General features: G+C 42.5%; 1 pseudogene; it reads right to left on the reverse strand.

Annotated features, from left to right (window-relative positions):
- Positions 1–287: 287 nt before the first annotated feature.
- Positions 288–3,059, reverse strand: LOC139380213 (POU domain, class 3, transcription factor 3-A pseudogene; annotated as a pseudogene).
- Between the last annotated feature and the right edge of the window lie 5,749 nt (positions 3,060–8,808).

Genomic DNA, 8,808 nt, shown 5'->3' on the forward strand with positions numbered 1-8,808 from the left:
AATTGAGTTGCTAAGCAACTACCTTGGTATGGCAAATCATCCGTGAAATGTAAGTCTTCCAAAGCTGGATGGTGCGTTTTGTCCCACGCCATGAAAGAAGTTTGAAAGTCTCAAAACTAGGCCTAAGCAAAATCGAATAGCCTAATAAAGTGGGAAAAAACGAATGCATCATTAGTTCTAAGAAAGAAGGCACACAAAAACTAAAATGTAGACTTTATTTAAATTTCACTAAAAGCGCATAACCTGTAATATAGAAATAAGCCTATACAAACATAATTTCACTAGGCTGTTGATTACGATTTAAATGCGTTATCAGACCAAAACACTTCAAGAGTTTACACGAAAAGTTGTTCTTATTTCGGAAATTGCCTATTGAGCTTTCCTATTCATGTATAGCATATAGTGCATTCATTCGATCCAGTTTTTTAGGTCGGTGAGTTGGAGGCAAGTATTTTTTCTCGCTTTGAAAAGGTCAGAAGGTCAAGAGTGAGCACCCTGCCTGCAGTTTCCTCTCAGTCTATTGGCCTATATTATAGATCAATTAATTATATTTTCATTGAATAACGATTGTAAATCATAAACTCTCACATCGCAGTTATCGATTAGGCCTATGCAAAATATTCTGCGTATCAGATATTCCGAATTGGCCTATACTTCTTTCTGTAAACTGACAATGACATTGAAAACACAATGGTAGGCTATCCGCTATGACAAATGTATTGTTCTCAATAATCCTTCATAAAATAACCACTAAAAATAAATTACTGTCATAGTCATCACATAGAACTAACTATACAAGGTTACAATAACAAACGACACCGGCGTCAGCTTTTGGGAATGTGTGTTCCTTTGAAAATATCATCATTGAATAAAACGGTAAAGTCACGAATGACAAAAATAACACAGGCCTAATGCAAAGTTTTGAGGGGAAAGACATTATTGCTCAATATAGCACATTAATTATAACAGAAAGTCAACATGGTGAAGACAATTCCAATTGTTAAAAAAATATTGTCATTATAACTTGTTTGTGAAAACAGAACAAAAAAAACATAGAAAAGGACTGCTTGGGAATGTCATGTGAAAACCACAAGCCTCTTCAACAACTGCAGAGGGGAACATTTACAATAGCATTAAGTGCTGCAAAGGGGACAAAAAAAGTGTGTTTCATTTATTTTGTTCTAAAATATGAAATATTACACAATGTGAAATATTACACACAAAACAAAGAAGGGCATTCATGTAGAGGCTAAAGCTTATCATTGTTTTTTTTATTTTATGTGGGGCCAAAGAACTGCCACGACCCTTTTGGTGAAAGCATGGCATGTTACAAAGCAAATGAAAGGTAAATATGCTGTACACACACACATTTTATTGGAATATATTTCAGGCTGAAAACTGATTAAGATTATTTCCTAAATCCTAATGCGCCAAACATTTACATGAAGAAACATTGCTTGAAGAGTTGACCCTCTCATTGCGCGGGCCATTCGATCATGTGTAATGTCGCATATGTTTTAAGTTAGGCTACTCCTTTCCTAAAGACCACACCGTTGGTCTGTTGGTTGGTCAGGTTGGAGTAATGTGGATAGGAAAGATTTGTGTCTTGTTTCATTGTTTATCATGTAAAAGGTATTATTCCCACTTGGTATTGCTAGTATTTTCTCGGACTAGACAGTGTCTTATTGCAGCCTAAAGAAATATTATTGTCCTGTGTTTTGTTATTTTCTCACGTATCGCTGAACATTCGCTTGCAGTCCATTGAGGGTGACGGTGTGTCTGAGCTCATGTTGCCGACCTGAGAGTACTCATCCTCGGGGCTGTGTGGCAGCCCCGGCGGCGTCATCCTCTTCTCCTTCTGCCTGCGGTTGCAGAACCAGACCCGGACCACCTCCTTCTCCAGCTGCAGACTGTCCGCCAGAGAGGTGATTTCCTGGCCAGCGGGTTTGGGGCTTTTGAGGAAGTGGCTCTCCAAAGCTCCTTTGACGCTCACCTCGATGGACGTGCGCTTTTTCCTCTTCCTGCCCTGCGCCGCGATCTTATCGATGCTGGTGGGGCTACCGGTGGTCGAGTCGGCCTCTTCCAGCCATTTGTTGAGCAGCGGTTTCAGCTTGCACATGTTCTTGAAGCTCAGCTGCAGCGCCTCGAACCTGCATATCGTGGTCTGTGAGAAGACGTTACCATACAGGGTGCCTAGTGCCAAGCCCACGTCCGCTTGCGTAAAGCCCAGTTTGATCCGGCGCTGTTTGAACTGCTTGGCGAAGTTCTCCAGGTCGTCCGAGGTCGGCGTGTCCTCGTCGGACTGCGGGTCGTGGCTCACCCCGGCGTGGTGCTGCTGGTGATGTGATTGCTGGTGGTGGTGATGGTGATGATGATGACTGCCGTGGTCGAGATCAGGGGAGTCCCCCCTCACCATCCCCGGGTGCATTAGGCTCCCCGGTGAGTTGAGCATTCCGTTAACCGTGAATCCCCCGGGCTGGGAGTAGATCAGCGACTGTTGCTGCTGCTGCCCTTCGGAAATGGAGGCTATATGCGCGGCTGAGGTGCCACCCCAGGCTCCTGGGTGTTGTGCCTGGTGGGAGCCCAGATGCAGAGACCTGTGGTGTAGAGCGGAGCCTGAGTGCATGTCCTCCCTGCCGGAGTTTCTCTTCACATCCTGCGGCTGCGGGCTACCCGTCATCCCAACGGGGCTGGAGGACCAGGGAGAGCCGGCCTCGGCAGCTGCCACTGCGGCTGCAGCCGCAGCGGCGTGTGGCAGGGATGTCATCCACTGGTGGGCATGGCTTAACATGTGTCCCCCGTTGCTCGTTGCCATAGCGCCCTGCATAAAGTCACTCTGCATCATCTTCACGGAGGGGTCCCCTCTGTATCCACCAGACACCGAGGTGACTGCGGTGCTGCCCCGCTGCATGCCACCGACCCCCCGGTCTGAGTGCACGATGGAGCCGGTGGATAGGATCCTATTGCTGGCCAGGTATGGACTGGAGGTGGCTGTTGCCATACCCCAAACCATAAAGCCTGTGAGTTATCGCCCTCTTCCCTCGTTGGATCAGCTTCTCTTCTCAAACAGAATGCTCTTATCCAATAATAAATCAAAACTATGAGAAAACGTGGTGAATGTTGCGTTATACTATATACCATCAAATGGAGATAAAAATAATTCAAAAGTAGTCCAACAAAAATATTCACAAAAATGCAAATGAAAGTTAATGTTTTGTTTATCAATTAATGGAATGAAATAGCATTTACGTTCCACCAGTAAAAATTCGGAGATTGGTGCATAAAGAATATTTACGCATTCAATTTAGAGATTTTTTTTTGTGAATATATGAATTTTAAAAAATGAAAAGTTTTTTGCGTCCTGTAAAGTTCTACTAGACGTATAGATTTAGTAATCTCCCACAAACTGACGCTCTCTTCTAGGATCCCTGCCGAAGTAGTCTTGTTGGAGAAGGACCATTCATTGTCACTTTGTTAACACTCCTGTGGCTCCTCTGCTGCTTTTCTGAAGTATTTGAAGCTGCACAATTCCGAATGATACAACGGTCTACGTAAATGCTTGTATCTATTTTCTTCCTTCACTCTTTCTCTCCTTCCATCTGACACTTGTATCCGTTCCTCCCTGGAAGCGCGTGGACACGCGAGTGTTTACCCTGTGCCAAGCGTGCGCACGCCGTTCCCATCTTCCCCCAATTATCAGCGGAAGTCGAGAGCAGGCCTCCCGGTGATTGGACGATACCCAGAGAGAGGGATTGGCACATCTCGAGAGCTCGGTGCGCTGCCTCGGGTGCTTGAGGTAAGGTTCCCTTCTCTGAGAAAAACAACATATGTATTGATTAGATGATCATAACAATAACAGACTGATATTGATCATATTGGCATTGTAATTGGTAGGCTATTATATGGCTTCTCAGTGGCGCAGCGGTCTAAGGCACTGCATCTCAGGCTGTATCACAACCGGCAGTGATTGGGAGTCCCATAGGGCGGTGCACAATTGGCCCAGCGTCATCCTGGTTAGGTTTTGGCCGGGTAGGCCGTCATTATTAATAATATTTTTTCTTAACTGACATGCCTAGTTCAATTTTTAATTTAAAAATAATAATAATATAAGTGGCCACAAAACCAATAATAGGCCTAATAGGCCTAATGATAATAATATTTTATAATTTATCATAACACAATTATCGTTGTCGTAATCAAAAACAATCATAGACTATAAGACCCCAATATCCATAATCTCACTTGCTTATAATCAAATAGCCTAACATGCGTCCACTAAATGGTTAACGTGGAATTGATGGTTTGATGAAGGAGGTTTCCAGGCGGAAACAAGCAATCTCGCTGAACCCCGGAGAGAGAGAGAGAGCACCCCCACGAAAACAATGCCAAATTGAGCAGTCCATTGGGGATTGAAGGGACACACTGACTCTCGCCTTTCTAACGCCAGTCAGGGATGTCAGGCCCGAACAACGCAACATATCTGTGTTTTTCCTCCTCTGTCAAATAGCGTAGCGGCGGGGGCCTGTGCCAATGATACTCAGGTCGGCTCTGGATAGACACTCAGGGGTTCTGTACGCCACTTGCATCGTAATGCTCTCTCCTTTTCACACTGAAGCAAGACCCACTGGGCGTGAACCGGGTGCACTACATTTCTACATGAGGCAAGCCAGTTAGTTTTTTTTCTATCTTCGGGAGAAGTGTTATTTTAATAGAATGTTTCCAGAGTGTGTGCGGGTGATGGTAAACTAAATAATTAGCTTTTTCCTAATATTCCTAGCCACAAGATTTTCCCAGTCTTACATACTAGATAGAACTCTTAACACACGGAGCATTCTTTCAATTGAAAGAAGAGACATTGCATGGAGACACAACCAGGTGCAGCCAAATATATTTGCAGCCAAAACTCACTCATGTTTTCTTTCCTGGAAGATTTCTCCTGGATTTGATTCAAATAAGTTTCGGGGAAAAGTAAAGCAAAAAGTAAACATTTGTGTGTACATGGGCTCGAAGGATGCCAATGGGAGCTTTGCGTGAAAGTTCCGAGTTGTGCGCTCAAGGCCTTAGAGTCCCAGTGCAGTCAAAAACGAAATTTCCCTGTGTTTAAAAAATATATATTTCCACACTATGGGATAATAATGTAAAATTGTGAAAATTCTGATAATGCTATTTTAGTGTAAGAGCTTAAATGTCGAGTTTGGGCATGTCTGTTGACATCACCAGGCAGTAAATTAAGTTAATAGACCAATAACAAAGAGCATTCCAAACCTCTCTGCCAATAACAGCTAGTTTTCAGTTTCCCCCCTCCCTACTCGACCACTCTCAGACAGTCCTAGCAAAATTCTTACTTGAGAAATTGCTAATTTCTAAGAAGATTGCAATTTTTTTAAACATTTTAATTTAAGTTATTGTCAAATTGTATTCCAAGATCAAATTTCGGAATTATAGTGTAGGCAAAACGGACTCCAATGCACAATATGACCGACCGCGGTACCCCTTTTTCCTACTCAGATCACCATGGAAACCGGGTAGGAGTGTTAAGTATGTCTTTCTGAGACCCTATCAATTGGGTGAGCTGCCCTCCCTGCGCGAGGGCATTCAGTTTTAACCCGCGAGAGACACAGCAGCATCATAGGGCCCCACAGGCGACACAAGGATTCAATGCATGGATGAAAACAAAAATATAAAAGTCATCAATGTTACAAACCCTGGACTGAGTCTAGCTTATAGCCTAGACCTAGGCTGGTATGTTGTAGGCTATTCGGTATTTCGTTACGAATCAAATGGCATAGCACGTATGCTTTTTTATATTATTATTAGAATAATATATTTTTTAAAACAAGTTGACGAGCATAATCTGGAATAAATGTAAATGAACATGTAGAGTGGTAGGCTATTTCAACCCGTAAAACAATATCACAATAATACACTAATAGTATGTGTGTGTTTACAGGTGATATAGGCATACGTCAATGTGTGTAGTACAGTGTCCTCCTGCATCAAGACAATTTCAGAATGTTGACATTTTATATTTCTCCCTCCCCTGAAAACGTTTATCATTGCTACTTATGCCCGTCATCACCAAGACGAAGGCCTGAATCATCTAAGCGAAATGCAACCAGAAAGTGCGGTTGTCATTACATTTTTTAAACTTAATTACCGACGACCAGACACATTTTATTGCACTTATGGAACGCATAATGTACTGCTCTCACCTCGTTTACATGCGCTTTTGCTTATCTGAGTTAATGCGTTAATAAGCCGCCCTCATAAACACAGGGATAATTTATTTTATACTGTCATTTCTACGTGTCCTAACGTACGTATGCAACATGTCTAACGGCAACTGACAAAACAGAATAATATTGGTTTAATGACCTTTGTTAAATTATATAAACCTCTAAATCACCAGTACTTGAATACCACAGTTAGATATCTGGGTCTTCCCTTTCAGGATTACACAATGCACAGTAGTAGCACAATGCAAACTCCACCTCACACTCTATAACTTCCTGCACCTCTCTCATCACACATATTTAGGACCAGGAGTTTTTCCTGACCAAAAGACCTATAGTCTTTAATAGGGCCCAACATTTTCACAGGTCAGCTGGTGTGGTCAGGAGAAACTGGCACTATACATCATGTGTTTCTCTGGGATCAGTAATGTTTATCATGTGTTGGCATGGTGTGGAGCAGGCCAGTGTTGACTGTTTGATATTCATGGAGGAAGCTGGGTGGAGACCTTCTTGTGATGCACATATTTTAGCCCTTTCTTCTCTCATTTGCTCTCTCTGGCTCTTCATGTCTCTCTTTGGCTCTCCCCCCACTCTCCCTCTCTTCTCTCATTAGTTTTTCTCTCTCTGTCTATCTGCTCCCCATCTGTACCCAGGGCTGCAGAGAAGAGGTGCACTATACACTCCAGTTCTTGAGGGCAGCAGGAATTTCCCAGGTCCCATGCTCCATCTAACCTTCTCTTTGGACTCACTCTCTCTTTCCAGGTTCTGTCTTCCATGGTTTGTCTTCATTTCCCTCTTTCACTGTCTGCACCCCTCCCTCCCCCTCCTGCCCTCTCTCTGTTCCTCTCCCTCCGTTTCTGTCTCCAATATGCACAGCGGTTGGGCTACTCTAGCTGCAGGCTATTTTCTTTGGTAGACTTTAGCAATATGCAAATGTAGCAGTTCCCTTAACAAAAAAACACATCAATTTCACATGTGATCACGTGAAATAAATGTCACGACATGGGGATGCAAAATTTCAACATGTGATACCATGAAACTGCACGTGACAACATTTGAATGTTTTTCACATGTAAAACTGCTAATACGATTTTCACATGCAAATGTTTTCCATCTGATGCAATTCCACATGTGAGAGTTTGATATTCCCATGTGAAAGTTTTTCACATGTGAAAGTGCAAATTCAATCAAAAATAGTGTAAACATCTTTAATCAATGTGAATACATTTGACATGATCACCTATTGACTTTTCAATATGACCCCACCTGGGATTTGACCTTACAATATGTGGATTTGGGAAACACTGATCTTTCTGCTGTACCAAAAAGTGTAGCATTCTCAGAATTTCCCTACAGATTCATAACCTATAATACATAGGTATTTAGCAAAACAGTGCCATCTGGCTTATTTATGAATTAATCTGACTATTCTCTCATCATTGATTTAATTGACTTATTTCAACAATTTGAGGGTTTTCTGTATAGTTGTCTAATGTTGGTGGGGCATATTATTTGATTTCAATGTTACTGCTGAATCACTATAATAAATATAATAATTTTTATAAAGTGTACCTTTAACAACTCTGAGATCAACTTTGAAGTCCAAAGTGTAGGAATACAGATGAAACCAGTTATTGACACAGACATGGTGGCATAGCTGGAAGACAGTACAAATTCCAGGTAAAGACATGTTGAATAATACTCTATAAAAAAAACATGCACAATGTAATCGTGTGTGTCAAATATGTAAATTGAAAACAACACTACTTTGTGATTTTTCTGGGAGATCCAAACAGCTTGTTTCTGTTTGCCATGCATCACCTGTGAAAACTGGTGAAATATCATCACATGTGAAGTGTTCCCAAACCACATGATTTCACATGTGAAATAAAATTGTACATGTGAAATCCAGTTTTTTTTCCCTTAATGGTTGAGAACTGCAGAGGAGAAGAAAAGAGGAGCACTCTGCATCGGTGTTCCTGGAGTTTTCAGCTCTGAGAGACACATGGTTGGCCTTTCTCTGTACATCTCTCTATCAAAGGAGTGGTACAGGACTTACCGACAGGAGAGAGAGAGAGAGAAAAAGGAAGGAAGAGACAGAGAATTTAGTTGTCATTCATCCTCCATAGTTATAATGGCTCATTTGGTTATTCCCTCCCTCTGCTGCTCTCTCCTGTATCTAAAAGAGATGGCGTCAAGACCAGATGGAACCCCTGGAGGCCCAGAACCAAGACCCCAAGTTGTTGATTCATCATGGAGAGCTTGACTGGTTCATTGGTTCATATATGACAATGTGTTGACATCTCTTCCAGTATCAATGAATGGTACACACTTCCCTTGTTTCACTCCCTCCTCGACCCTCAGGTTAACCACAGTTGAACCTCTCTCCCTCTCCCTATGGGGGGTTACTATTGCTTCTCTCTGCCCCATCATTCACACATACACAGCATCTGAGACTGATCCAGGAGATTACTGTATCCATGCTCATCATGCGCACTCTCTCTTTCGCTCCTCATTCTCCAAGTCGTTCTCTGAGAGCTGTCTTCTCTCTTTCTCCCACACATACAACTTCTTT

The sequence above is a fragment of the Oncorhynchus clarkii genome, chromosome 22, assembly GCF_045791955.1.
Source record: "Oncorhynchus clarkii lewisi isolate Uvic-CL-2024 chromosome 22, UVic_Ocla_1.0, whole genome shotgun sequence".
NCBI lineage: Eukaryota > Metazoa > Chordata > Actinopteri > Salmoniformes > Salmonidae > Oncorhynchus > Oncorhynchus clarkii.